This window comes from Myotis nattereri (genome assembly GCF_964212035.1).
Source record: "Myotis nattereri genome assembly, chromosome: X".
NCBI classification, from domain to species: domain Eukaryota; kingdom Metazoa; phylum Chordata; class Mammalia; order Chiroptera; family Vespertilionidae; genus Myotis; species Myotis nattereri.
The window spans coordinates 144,706,897-144,721,911 of NC_138078.1; the positions used below are offsets into that span (position 1 = coordinate 144,706,897).

Here is a 15,015-nt window from a genome sequence, read left to right on the forward strand (position 1 = left end):
AATCTCTTGGAATCCATCTGAATTCCCACTTAGTTTGCTCAGTGAAGGATAATAGTCTAGGAATAGACATTTCTGTCCCACGACCTGCACAGAAAAAAAAAGCACAATCCAACAACTTAACTAGAGAGAGAAAGATGTCCAAGCAAGGGGAAGATCAAGATATGCCAAAGGAGCCCTAGCCGGTTTGGCTCAGTGGATGGAGCCTGCGGACTGAGGGGTCCCAGGTTCGATACCAGTCAAGGGCATGTACCTTGGTTGCGGGCACATCCCCAGTGGAGGGTGTGCAGGAGGCAGCTGATCAATGTTTCTCTCTCATCGATGTTTCTAACTCTCTATCCCTCTCCCTTACTCTCTGTAAAAAATCAATAAAATATACTTTTAAAAAAGATATGCCAAAGGAGAGATCTCCACAGCAACATCTTTTAACCTTTCAGTTCTTACCCCATAAAGTTCCACCCTCAAGAGAGTGATTGACTAATGTGTCCTTGACTCTTATCACAAGACCTTCATTTTTGGAAGTCGGTATGCATAAAGAAAATGTGAACTCTTCCCACTAACCCAAGTCAGTTGCAAACTCTCAATATCCAAGTCTTTGCTTCCACCTAGAATGTCTTTTCCCAGCATCTTGGCCTGTCTAAAGCTTATCAATCTTTCAAGGCCCACATCAATGTTGCCTCTACCTAATCCCCCACAACTCCCCTTGGTCTCTTAAGCTACATATCTTTTTATAGCACACATTATTTTCTACTTTGTATTAGGGTTATTTGATTTCACAGGAGGTTTTCAGCTTTGATACATTCGACTTTTATAAAATATCCAAACCATCTTTGGATATATTAATATATCTGAACCATCTTTTTGGGGCTGAATTTTGACTTGAATACACCAGACAACAAACATTTCAAGCTGTTGCCTGCTGGCCGACCCTCCAGTTCCTACAATGAAGCCATCTTGATAGAGCAGATTTTGTGATTCAAACATTTTATTACAGTTTTCTTATCCTATATAATAAAAGGCTAATATGCAAATTTTCCCCACTGGCAGGAGTTTGACTGACTAGGAGTTAGATGTGCGCTGACCGCCAGGGCAGAGCGCAGAACACGGCGTGGGAAGGGAGGCCCTGCCTGGCGGCGGCAGCAGGCAACCAGCAGCTGCTAGGGATCCTACCCGTGGATGAATTTTGTGCATTGGGCCTCTAGTTATTTTATAAAAATCCAAATGGGAAGCCAAACAAAGTGAAAGGGCTAATACTATAATTTAGTTAAAGACCAATAACATTAAATGTATCAAAAGCAGTGACTCTTGAGATAAGCATACTAGAGCAGCTGGTCAACAGGAGATTGAATTGGGAAGAAAAAAAGGTAAAGGAATATGTATAGATGACTGAAAATACATCAGTGAAAAATGAGTCAATATACCTTTATGAATATATATTTCCATCGCTTCTCGGCCTTTTGGCTAAGATCAAGTGTAGTATCTGTTCTTATCAGTTTAATATATATATCCAAATTTTTCAAGTAGATACCCCAAAGAGGGATTTCTAGGTTATATGGTAGCTCTAGTCTCAATTTTTTTTTTGAGGAACTTTCATACTGTTAACATAGCTGCTGTAACAATTTACATTCCCACCAGCAGTGCATGAGGGTTCCCTTTTCTCCACAACCTTGTCTCATTGAGAATAGCCATTCTAACAGATGTGAGGTGGTATCCCATTGTAGTTTTGATTTGCATTTCCCTAATAGCTAGGGAAGTTGAGAATCTTTTCAAATACCTGTTAGCCATTTGTATGTCTTCTTGGGAGAAGTGTCTGTTTAGGTCCTCCGGCCATTTTTTAATTGGGTTGTTTGGGTTTGGTTGTTGTTGAGTTGTATGAGTTCCTTATATATTTTGAATGAGGTATTGTTTGCAAATATCTTCTTCCATTCAGTAGGTGGTCTTTTTGTTTTGTTGATGGTTTCTTTTACTGTATGGAAGCTTTTTAGTTTGATATAGTCCCATTCATTTGTTTTTCTTTTACTTCCCTTGCTTTTGGGGTCAAATTCATAAAATCCTTTCTGAGACCAAGGTCCACAAGTTCAGTATCTATGGGTTTTTTTTCTATGTAATTTATTGTTTCAAGTCTTATATTTAGATTTTGATACATTTTTGAGATAATTTTTGTGTAAGCTATCAAATAGCAGTCTAGTTTCAATCTTTTGCATGTGGCTTCCCAATTTTCCCAGCACCATTTATTGAAGAGGTTTTCTTTTCTCCACTATATGTATCCCTATGTTTATTGCAGCATTATTCATGGTAGCCAGAACATGAACACAACTTAAGTGCTCTTTGATGAATGATTAGATCAAGAAAGATGCCGAAGCCGGTTTGGCTCAGTGGATGGAGCGTCGGCCTGCGGACTGAAAGGTCCCAGGTTCGATTCCGGTCAGGGGCATGTACCTGGGTTGCGGGCACATCCCCAGTGGGAGATGTGCAGGAGGCAGCTGATCGATGTTTCTCTCTCATCGATGTTTCTGACTCTCTATCTCTCTCCCTTCCTCTCTGTAAAAAAATCAATAAAATATATATAAAAAAAAGAAAAAAGAAAGATATAGTACATATATACAATGGAATACTACTCAGCCATAAGAAAAGATGAAATACTGCCATTTGTGACAACATGGATGGATCTTTAGAATAAGCAAAGTAAGTCAAATGGAAAAGGACAAGAACCATATGATTTCACTCATATGTCGGATATAAAACAGAAAGCAACAAATGAATAAACAAACAAAACTCATAGACACAGACAACAAAAGGGAAGGAGTGTTGGTAGAGATTGAAGAGGGTAATGAGGGTCAAATATATAGTGATGGAAGGAGACTAAATTTTGGGTGGTGAGCATACATTGCAATATACAGATGGTGTATTATAGAACTGTGCACTTGAAACTTATATAATCTTATTAAACAATGTCACCCCAATTAATTAAAAATTGAGTCAAAAGTTATAGTGTAATGACAAAGGAAACGGAGTAATTTTGTTTAGATTTTGGACTGATATATATATTTCCAGAATCAGAGAAGCTCACAGCTCCACGAGTATTGATTGGGGTACAATTTATACTACGCTATCAAACGAAAAAGAAGGATGGTGTCAGACTTCCTTTGGACGAATTTGTCAAGAAAGTTGAAAAGATACCTCAAAATCAACATAAAAATGTCCTGTTTAATCTTTTGAAAGCCATCATCTAACAAATCCTTCTTCCCAACATTAAACTAAAAAACATTTGAAGAACAGTGCTCGTTTCGGCAGCACAGATACTAAAATTGGAATGATACAGAGAAGAAAGAAAAAGAAGCTTGAGAACTAATTGCCAACGTTTTTCAAAATATATTGAAAATTATAAAAATCACAGATCTTTTGGGGAGGCCCCTGACTAAACTGCAAGGTCAAATGTTGGGACTTGGCTTAACTTAGCCTTCTGTCCTGGCTTCTCACTTTAGTTGAGCACAGAATGTGTTAAATTAATGAATGTAATAAATAAATGAACTTCATTGTTTTCCAACAAATATTTGCTAGGTCTATAGAAGAGAGAGCACAGTTCTTGAAAGTAGAAAATGTAAGGCTTACTGGGAAGGGAGCTTCTGTTCCCAATAGGTTTTATTGTTTGAAACAAGAAGTCTGCTAACATCCTTATCATTGTTCTTTACCTAAAGAGCAATGTTTAAAAACAAACTTCCTGGGCCCTGTCCCTCCCAGGAGCACACCCTCGCTTTTCCCCTCCCCCTCTTCCACCCTTCTCTCTCCAGAGCTCCAAGGAGCCTTTTTTTGCCTCTGTAACTGGTTTCCTGAGCTTATGTCTTCTACAGCTCATTCCTACCCCTGTGACTTTCTAAATAAACTTTCTCTTATAGTTTGAAAAATATTAAAATATAAAATAAAAACAAGCTTCCTGGACCTCTTCTTTCCCAATTTTCAACAAATTTTGAAAAATTTCAGCCAATAGTTCTTGAATTTTTTTATGTCTCTCTTTCCGGGACTCCAATTATATGTATATTAAGGCCTCCTGAAGGTTTCTCACAGCTCACTAATACTCTGCTCATTTTTTTCAGTCTTTCAGTGTGTTTAACTCTGGATAGTTTCGCCCAGTTGGTATGCTCACCTGTGAACCAGGAGATCAGGGTTCGATTCCTGGTCGGGACATATGCCCAGGTTGCAGGCTCGATCCCCAGTGTGGGGCATTCAGGAGGCAGCCGATCAATGATTCTCTCTTATCATTGATGTTTCTATCTCCCTCTCCTCCCTTCCTTTCTGAAATCAATAAAAAATATATATTTTAAAAAATTCTGGATAGTTTCTATGACTGTGATTCCTAAGTTCATTTATCTTTCTTCTGCAATGTCCAAGCAAATCTTAAAGCAGCTTGTTTTTAACAATATTTATGAACAGAACAATGATAAGAGTGGTAGGAGACTTCTGATTGAAAAGAATATAAGCTACTGGGAACAGAAGCTCCCTACACAAGTAAACCTTACAATGAAAAGCATTCTACTTTCAAGAACTCTGTTATCTCTCCTATGGACTTTAGCAAATATTTGTTGGAAAATAATGGGGTTATTAATCCCATCTACTGTATTTTTCATCTCAGACAATGAATTTTTTATCTTTAGAAGTTTAAGGGGTCTTTAAAAAATATCGTTAATCTTTCTCCTTAACATGCTCACTCTCTCCTCTACCTCCTTCAACATATAGAATATATTTATAATAGCTGTTTTAATGTTCTTTTCAATTAATTTTATCTTCTGTGTCATTTCTGGGTCTCTTTCTATTGATTAATTTCTTCCCCTTTTTGGTTGCATTTTTCTGCCATTGTGCATGCCTGATAATTTTTTTGTTTTGTTAATCCTCACCCAAGGATATTTTTCCATTGATTTTTTTAGAGAGAGTGGAAGGGAGAGAGAGAGAGAGAGAGTGAGATGGAGAGAAAGAAACATTGATGTGAGGGAGACCGTGCCCCGACCACGGCTGGGGATTGAGCCTTCAACCGAGGTATGTGCCCTTGATCGGAATTGAACCATGCCTGATAATTAAAAAAAAAAACAAAACCCTGGCCTCCCCTACCCCCCAGTGTCTCATGTCCATTTGTTATGCTTATATGCATGCATACAAGAAATAAAAAAAAAAATATATATATAGTTTTATTGATTTTTTACAGGGAGGAAGGGAGAGGGATAGAGAGTTAGAAACATCCATGAGAGAGAAACACCAATCAGCTGCCTCCTGCACATCTCCCACTGGGGATGTGCCGGCAACCAAGGTAAATGCCCTTGACCTGAATGGAACCTGGGACCTTTCAGTCTGCAGGCTGATGATCTATCCACTGAGCCAAACTGGTTAGGGCATGCCTGATAATTTTTTATTGGACCACAGACATTGTGAATTTTACCAAGCTGGGTTCTGGATTTTATTTTTTTACTAGTTTAAGTGATTTTGAGCTTTGTCTTAGGATACAGATAAGTTACGAAACAATTTTATCCTTTTGAGGCTTGCTTTCAAACACTGTAGATGGGACCAGTATAGTTTTTAGTCCAGGGCTAATTTTACCTTACTATTGAGGCAACATGTCTCTTAGTACTTTTCCTGATGTCCCATGTATTTAAAGTTTTCTCCGCTCTGACCGTAGGGAATGAGAATGATTCCAGCTCTATGTGAGCACCAGGAATTTTCCCCTATGCTCTTTTCAGGTGATTCTTTACTCAGCCTTGGGTAATCTCTTCACATGCATGTGCTGACTAGTAGTCCGTTGAAGATTAGAGAGGAATCCTCTGCAGATCTCTGGAGTTCTTCCTCCATGCAGCTCTTTACTCTCTATGCAGCCCCCCCTTCTCTGGTATTTTGTTCTGTAAATTCTAGCCATCCTGTTTACCTGAATCCTCAGCTCCGCCCCTCAGCTTAAGGAAAAGAACATCCAGCTCCATTTGAATCCCCTTTCTCTGTACTGTGGTCTGGAAGCTCTCTTCAGGGGTAAGCTGGGGCAATTGCAGAACTCATCTCATTTGTTTCCCATCTCTCACGGCTTACTTCTCTGTCCTGCTTATTGTGGAACACCTGAAAACCTTTTTGTCGTATATTTTGTGTGTTTTTTAGTTGTTTTAGGCAGAGGGTAAATCTGGTCCTTGTTATTTTATTGTGGGTGGAAGTCGATTGAAGGGTTTTAAGCGGGTTAAATGACATGGATGGGTCTGTGGGTTAGAAAGATCACTGATGGCTGATGTGAGATGGGCTTGGTGGTAATGGAACATAGACAGAGATATGTACCTCTACGTTCATTGCAGTGTTATTTACAATAGCTGAGATATGGAAGCTATTAGGTTTAATAGCCCACTGATAGACTATTGGGTAAAGAAGATGTACAGCCCTGGCTGGGTAGCTTAGTTGGTTGGAGCATCATCCTGATAGGCCAGGGTTTTGGATTTGATCCTGGGTCAGGGCACATACAAGAAGCAACCAATGAATGCATAAATAAGTAGAATTGATCTCTCTCTTTCTAAAATCAATATATCAAAAAAATGATTTGGGACATATATACAATGGAATATTACTTGGCCTTAAAACAGAATGAAATCTTACCATTTACAATAGCATAAATGGACCTAGTCAAATAATGGGCTAAGTAAAATAAGTCAGTCGGAGAAAGACAAATACCATATGAATTTCATTCATATGTGGAATCTTAGTAACAAAAATAAATGAACAAACAAAACAGAAACAGACTCATAGACACAGAGAACAGGCTGATAGTTTCCAGAGGGGAAGGAGGGTTGGGTGACTGGGTGAAAGAGGTGAAGGGATTAAGAAGCACAAATTAGTAGTTACCCAGTAGTCATGGGGATATAGAATACAGCACAAGGAATATAGTTAATAATATTGCAATAACTATGTATGGTGCCAGGTGGATACTGGAAATATTGGGGGAACACTTGGTAAAGTATATGATTGTCTAAACACTATGCTGTACACCTGGAACTAATAGAAAATAATACTGAATGCAAACTGTAATTGAAAATAAATAAATAAAATTAAATGGAATCATATACAATAAAGAAAGATAAAGCAAATGGTTAAGAGCATAAACTTTCAATTAAACTAACTGGATTCAATTCTAGCTCTGCCATGTAGTTGCTGTGCTACTCTGGGCAAGTTATTTAACCTCTTTCTGCCTTGGTTTACCAATTTTAAAAATGGTGTTAATAATGGTACTTACCCCACAGGGTTCAATGAGTTTGTATAAAGCACATAGTAAATGTTACCTAATTATTAGCTATTATTATTAATTTTTTATTATTCTATATCTTAGTGGTAGACTCTGATTCATTTCCGCTACATGAAGGATTTGTAGCAAGACTGTTTTGAAAGATTATTATGGAATGTTGGAACAGATTCAGAGGGATTAGTGGAAGGGAGGGAGAGAAGGAGAGATAAGGAAAGAGAGGCAGGCAAAAGCAGCCTGTTGCTATACCAGGTGACTGAATTCTCTAATTCCCAGAAGAATATACTATGTTAGACTGTATATTTCTTTTTTTTTTTTTTTTTTAAATATATTTTATTGATTTTTTACAGAGAGGAAGAGAGAGAGATAGAGAGTTAGAAACATCGATGAGAGAGAAACATCGATCAGCTGCCTCCTGCACATCTCCCACTGGGGATATGCCCGCAACCCAGGTACATGCCCCTGACCGGAATCGAACCTGGGACCCTTCAGTCCGCAGGCCGACGCTCTATCCACTGAGCCAAACCGGTTTCGGCAACTGTATATTTCTTAAAGAACTGATCTTCTGGAGAGGGAAAGGGCTGTTCTAGCAACCCCAACTCAGGCTCTGTATTCTGTCCACATAGGGACTTGGAACAGGAACCAAAATTCCATACACTTAGCAAGTTTTAGAGAAATGATGTGTGCTTAGTCTTTTAATGTTTTTATTCTTTTAAATATGTTTTTATTGATTTTTTTTAAGAGAGAGTAGACAGGAAAGGGAGAGAGAGAAACATTTGAGAAACATCAATCGGTTGCCTCCTGCACCCATCTTGACTGGGGACCGAACCCACAACCTGGGCGTGCCCTGACTGGAAATTGAACTAGCAATCATTGGATGCTCAGGACAACATTCAGCTGACTGAGCCACACTGGCTGGGGCATGGGCTTACTCTTTGTAGGCTCCCCAAGATTCAGTTGCCCCCTACAGCACATGAGAAAAGACTGTCTAGGAAGAGGAGATCAGACTCCATAGTAAGGCTTGAGAAATTCCACTGTACTATCTGAAAGGTGAAGTGTTTCTGAGTCAGTCACTAAACCAAAGGCAGTGGCGCACTTCTGAGGTAGGAGATACTAATTTTTACTCAGGGGGCACTGGAGCTGGAGGAGAGAGCCTCCTGGGAAGACATTAACAGCCCATAGGTGATACAGGTGGAAGTTCCCCCAGTGCCAAGTCTTGACTGGAAAAAAGATCGCCCAGGTACCTGAGCCCTGGGAGTGACTGTCTTGAACAGGGGAATCTGGATGAGAGGTACATTTTCTTTGCTGAGATGCTAAGACTTAATAGAGGGAGAATGTGGCTGCCATATTACTTTGAGATAGAAATGGATTTTTGTCTTTCCTGTCTTTCCCCCTTTTCTCTGCACCCCCCCACCCCCGTCCCCCCATCTCAAAGTAGTCAGCTTTGTGGTGTATCTCAGGAAAAGGAGGTGGCAAGTAAAGGAAAACAAATACACAGCCAGTCTCTTGCTTTTGTTTTCCAAAAGTATAAGCCTGCCCGGCTAGCATGGTTCAGTGGTTGAGCCTCGACCTATGAACCAGGAGGTCACAGTTCAATTCCCGGTCAGGGCACATGCCAGGACTGAGGGTTCAATCCCCAGTGTGGGGTGTGCAGGAGGCAGCAGATGAATGATTCTCTCTCATCATTGATGTTTCTATCTTCCCCTTCCTCTCCCTTCCTCTCTGAAATCGATACAAATATATATATTTAAAAGTATAAGCCTTAGGGAAGGGGGATTAGGGTGCAGGGGCAGAGACAAAGTATCTGGGCCAGAAAACTAAAAGGAAGAAAGATTTGCAAAGCCTAAAAAGAGATTCTTGTCTTTATCACCCCCCTCCCCTTTGAGAAAAGAGGCAGAGAGAGCTCTGTGGGAGCCCAAGTGGCATATACTCCTAAAAGTTACCCTTGGCTGGCAGGAAGACTCAAGAGAGGAAGGGCTGTGGGGAATGTCTAGGTAGTTGGACCAACAGGTGACCTTGGCAATGAGTTCCATACCCTAAGTGTGGTAGAGATGTTAAGGAGGACCACAGCACTTGAAAATACCCATGTGGGCAGAGGGCTCAGCAGTAACTGACAGAATCTAAGGACCTGCAAATAGATACTTTTAATCCATCCACATGCCTTAGCACTACATAAGATCCCCCAAATATGGCATCACCTGGGATAAGGGAAATGAACATCAAGAATGACTTATGTTTTTCTTGAAATATTAATGTTTATGGCATGTAAGTGACTAATTATTTTGTATCTATAATTTGGTAATAAAGTTATTTTGTATATTGTAAAAATAATAATAATAAAGAATGACTTACATTGTTTTCCCAGTAGCTTAGCCCAAGGAGGGATCAAGGTCACAAACTGAGTTCTAGAAATAGTCACAACTCTACTCATGGCTGCGATAGTCAGCTAATTGTAAACTTTGAGGTTCATCTTGATCGAAGGAGTTACTATCCTGTGTGGTAAGGAAAAGATCAACAGCTAGCAGGGCCATGAAACTACCCCCATCCCCACTCCTGCAGAATATGGGGTCTAAAAATGGATCCAGTGCCAGGCTGGCATGGCTCAGCAGTTGAGTGTCAACCCAGGAACCAAGAGGTCACAGGTTCGATTCCCCGTCAGGGCTCATGCCCGGGTTTCAGGCTCCATCCCCAGTGTGGGGTGTGCAGGAGGCAGCCAATCCATGATTCTCTCTCATCATTGATGTTCCTATCTCTCTCTCTCTCTCCCTCTCCCTTCCTCTCTGAAATCAATAAAAATATATTTAAAAAGAATACATAAAAAATAAAAATGGATCCAATGAAGGCTTTTGTAATTTCTTGGCACCAGAGCCTTCAGATAAGTTGAAGTCGATTATTGGAAGGATGTTTTCCTGGAATAATGTAAAGCCAAATATAACTGGTTAATATAAGTCAAATTTTCTATTTGATGAATAGAAACAGTACATAAATTCCATTTGAGAGTCAGTGGAAACCAGTGGGTAAGAAGGAATGTTCTCTGTTGTATGTTTGTTGTTGACTAGATATGATTGCCCATGCCCTTTTCTGCCTATAGTGGCATTTGTGCTGAGTTATGGACAGGTTGTTTCAAACAGAAGAGCACATATGTCAATAAAAGGCCTCCATTGAGAAGGGCCTTTACTTAGATGGGGAGCAGACTTGTTTGATTTTCTAGTTTCTAAAGTTTATAAAAGTCACATGACTTTAGATTTATTTAGTAAATGTTTGACTGTCAAAGAGGGACTTCTTAGATGGGTTCACATCTGAGCAGATTGAGGGGCTCATACTTCCAAGTACTGATCTGTGTTGATTAGATCTTCAGGCTCAGAGACAAAGAAAGGAACCGGTGACACCTGAGGGAGGTACCTGTTGCTTTTCCTAAAGGTAGGCTGTATGTGGTGGTGGTGGTGGGAGTAGAGTGACATTGAAAAATAAAAATGGCAGACAGTTTCTAGTTACTATCTCAGTGGGAGTCAGGACCTATAAAGACTTCGAATAACGTGGTAACCTTTGATATTGTCCTTAAGTGGTTATTGGGCTATGCATCCCATTTTCCCCACAGTAGTCAATAATTTAACAGGGAAAAGGGACTATCTTCAGGGGCAAGTGAGTAAAGAAGGATTTGGGGAGACTTCATCCATTCTACAGAATTTGGAATGTAGAGACCTCTAAGGTAGTGAGGTGGCACTATCTGGAGAAACTTGTTCTTTCAAATTTATCCAGGAAGATCTCCATAGGTGGAATAGCTGGACCTTATAACCCTGAATTTCATTCCCTCAGTTTCCCTCCATTGTCAAAATTGGGATATGGGGATTTGAATTTATTAAGGGCAAGGTCTGGTTTCCTTGCATGTCTGGCAATATTGGGATTAAAAAACAACCTTTGAGAGGAAAGGTGCAGAGACAAGATACAGGCCCATCATTCCACTCCATTTGGACTCGAAAGTTACATTTATTGATAGTTCTTTAAAGAGCTGAAAAAGGCTGAGGTTCTGAGGGCTACAATAGGAAAAGAAAAAAAGTGTTGGAGATAAGAGGTTGGTATGTCTTAGTGATAGGGCCCTTAGGCTGTGCAGTTGAACATATTAGCTCCGCATTTTCCTGCCTCCTGCCCTCAAGGCATCCTAAGGCTTAAGGTGCCTTGAGAAAGCAATCCTGCCCTTAGGAGCTTTCAGTCTAGGTCTGTGCCGCCAGACGCACCTTGAGGGGTTGAAAAATGCATTCTACCCCTGAGCACACTTGGGTTCAAGTTCTGACTCTTCAATATAGTTGTGTGAACTTGAGCAAGTCATGTACATTCTCCCCCTCCACCCCAGCCTCGGCTTCCTCTTCTGTGGAGCCAGGATTGTTCATGTAAGAATGACAGAAACAATTCTGATACAGTGCAAGAAGCAGTTCTTAAACAAAGTAGCTGCCCCGAGGTTAACATATAGCGAATGCTCTAAGGAGATAGTATTCATACCAACTAGACTAGAGGATCTGGGAGGTGGATGGTGGGAGATGGTGAGAGCAAGTCTCAGGGGGGGTGGAATGTGGTCTTTCCGCATGCGCACAGGCTAGGAGCCCTGCGGAGCAGCGAGGGGGGCGGGGCCAGGTTCTGAAAAGGTTGCTATGGCACCGCGGGGCCAGGGGAGGTTAACCGAACCCTTAAAACCATACTCCCTCCCCCAATCGCCACCGCCTGGGCCAAGGGCCATTGTTCCTGGCAAAATGGCGTCGGTAATCCCCCTCCCGGCCTGAGGCCTAAGTAAGGCAGAGGGTGGGAGTGGATCTGAAGGTGGGAACAAAAACTACAATTCCCAGAGTACCCTGCACCTGCCCGCGAGGCGCAGGGCACGTGCCCAGGCCTAGCGGTTACATGCCGTCAAAAATCCCTTTCATAGCTTCTCTTTCCCATCCCAGCTTTTGCTGTTGCTCAGCCCCCGCGCGCGCGCACTGCAGTCACCGGGGGTGGGGGGTACATGCCGTGGCCGTTGCCCTCGCAACGTAACCGGGAGACCGGTATTTGTAAATCTGTGCTTCGACTTCTAATCCCAAAGCCGGCAGGTATGGGTCTCGCGAGAAAAGACGGGAGTTGGAAAAAGGGAGTTAAGGGTGGTAGTTGGAAAGGTGCGGGCGGGTACCACATCTCAGTGGAGCTCCCGCATTTACAGTCATGTGAAAAACAGTGGATGGAGGGCGGCTAGGAAGTTGTGTGTGCTTGGACTTTTTTTTTTTTTTTCTCGGAAAGCAGCCGTGGAGAGAGAGCTTTTGAACACCCGGGAGGTGTCACGCGTGGCCCCTCTGAGATTTTTTTCTGGGAGCCTTTCTCCTCGACGCGCATCCCTGTCTCCCGCTGCGCCGAAAAGGGCGGGGGAGGAGCGCGCACTCTCCAGTTGGCCAGCCACTCGGCACCTCGCCGCGTTCGGAGCCGATCGGAGCTGGGGCTGCTCCTTCGGCTTTCTCCGCCCCTCCCCCTCCACTTTCCTCCCCTCCCTTCCCCGCCCCCTCCGCCCCTCTCTCCGCTCCAACTGAATTCCCTGGCTGGAGTACGCGTGCGCTTGCTCAGCTCCCGGGCGAGCGCGAGCTCAGGCTCGCACCCCGCTCTCCGAACCCCGCCCGCTCCATACCTACCGGCGGTAGCTGGCCCGGTGGGCTCGCGGGGAGACGCTCGCGCGCGCACGCGCACACGCCGCGGAGCGGAGCGCGAGACACCGAGGAGGGGAGTAAGTAGCATCGGAGGAGGCGTTAGAGGAGGAGGCGGTGTGTGCGTATGTGTATGTTCTATGGTGTGGCTCATCGAGGGGCGAACGGAGGCTTGGAAGAGGACGGAGGAGAAGCGCAAAGAGTCAGAGTCTCCATCTGCTAGAACCTCTAATCTGGTGAGGGTCCCGGGCCGGGCAGAGCGCTGGGAGAGAGGGAGGAGGCCGGGGGGCGTGTCTGGGATCGGGCTGAGAGATGAATGGGCCGGGGATGAATGGAGGGAGGCAGCGGCGGCCAGGAGTCTGTTAGGAGTAAGCGCCCTAGTGGGGGGCGCGTTGACCGAGACGAGGTGATTGCCGTCCCCAAGAGGTATGGGACGAGGCCGGGCTCGGATCTTCGGGGTTGTCGGAGCCGTTGTCGGTATGAGCGAACAGGCGGAGAGGAGAATTAAGAGGGTAAAAGTGGGGAAGGGCAGGTCTGAGGTTGAGGTGCGTTTTTTTGTCTTTTTTGTTTTTCTTGGGGGGTGGCAACTTTGGGAGTTGATGGAAGACTAGGGGACGGGGAAGGTGAGGAGGATACACGGTGGGGCGGGAGACGGTTGACAAAGGGACCGAGTGATCATTTAAGTTAGATTGAGGCTACTGAAAGGGAAGATCGCTTCAGGTATGGGAAGTTGGGTTTTAGTGGGTAATGGGGTGGTGGAAAGCGGATTTCATTTAGAGATTCAGTTGATGCGGGCAGGTCGATAGGACTGGATCGGGGCGAGGGATACCGCGGGCTCGTTGTGTAAGTGGGTTAGGTTCAAAGAGATTGAAAGGTGTTACTTGGGACCGGGTGGTGGGTTCTGTAACTGACAGGTTGGGGATGTGGAAGAGACGGTATAATGGGGTTAGGATAAAGTGGCGAGCTGGCTTCACTGTACTGGGAGCGGTTTTGTTTGACTAGTTGAGTGGTGAAACATTTATGTAGTGGGGTATGGCTGGAAATCCTGCACGTGTTTCTCCGTGTCTTGGGAGTTGATAGACCTTGTTAAAATGAAATTGAACCCTCAAAACAGATGCGAATGGTATGGCTGGTCCTTTAGAGTTACTGTTGACTGAAGCAGTTATACGAATAATAGCCTTTAAAGTTGTGAAAATGTTCTGTACAATACTGATTGCATCTAATATTGGGAGGCATTGTTACCTGTTTTTTCATCTCTAGTAAGTTGTAATGCCAAGAGAACTTTTGAAGAGGTCTCAGTATATGACACAGAGCAGCAGGTGTCTTACACAGTCTCTATACTCTGGATTTACCAGTTTAAAAATTGTTTAAAACTCAACAGTGCAAAGGAAAGTTACCCTGCATTAAAGAGTAGCTAAAAGGCACTAAAGCTGATTTTGAGCGCTAAAATACTTTATATATGATTTTTGGTATCATTTTGAATTTACCTTGGTTGCAAAATAGGAACTTGATTTTTTGATGTGAGTTTAAATTACAGAAGATTACTTGAACATTTTGTTCTGGGAATACATTACTTATCTGGTAAGGATGTCTTGTGATGGTCTCATTCTGTTCTGGGTCAAGATGAATAGTTTATGGATTTTTAACTTTTCATGATTACGTTTTACAAACTTTACTGATACACATCCATTTATCTTGGAAATATTGCAAATTTGAGAACATTCTTTCATTCTGCTTTGATGTAAATACAATGTTCATACTCTCTTAGATTAAAATGAATACTACTTACTTATTAAGTGGCAGCCTGGAAATGTTGCACTCACTCTGGCAGGCCAAGGTAGTGTCCCCATTTTGAGCTAGATGTTCCTGGAGTGGAAGAACATTCAAGTATTGAGGCTGGAAAGAATAAGCATTGTATATTTGGAGAGTGGAATGAGATAAGGCTAGAATCTTACATTGCGGTTAGGGTGAAGGGACTACTCTGAAGAGTTAGGAGCCCTTGACTCTTAAAGAAAGGAAATAACATAAGCAGATTTGTGGTGTTCATCTCACCACCTTTGCTTCTGAGCCTCCCCCCCCCCCTAGTTTGGAATGCTCTCTCTCCAT

At 42.7% G+C, this 15,015-nt stretch overlaps 1 protein-coding gene across 1 annotated transcript in view; it reads left to right on the forward strand.

The window, feature by feature from the left end:
- Window positions 1-12,976: 12,976 nt before the first annotated feature.
- Window positions 12,977-15,015, forward strand: part of WNK3 (WNK lysine deficient protein kinase 3) — a gene marked incomplete at its 3' end in the record, with an annotated part of 103,364 nt that continues 101,325 nt past the window's right edge. Inside the window, exon 1 of the mRNA XM_081115437.1 lies at window positions 12,977-13,145. The remainder of the gene's footprint in view (window positions 13,146-15,015) is intronic.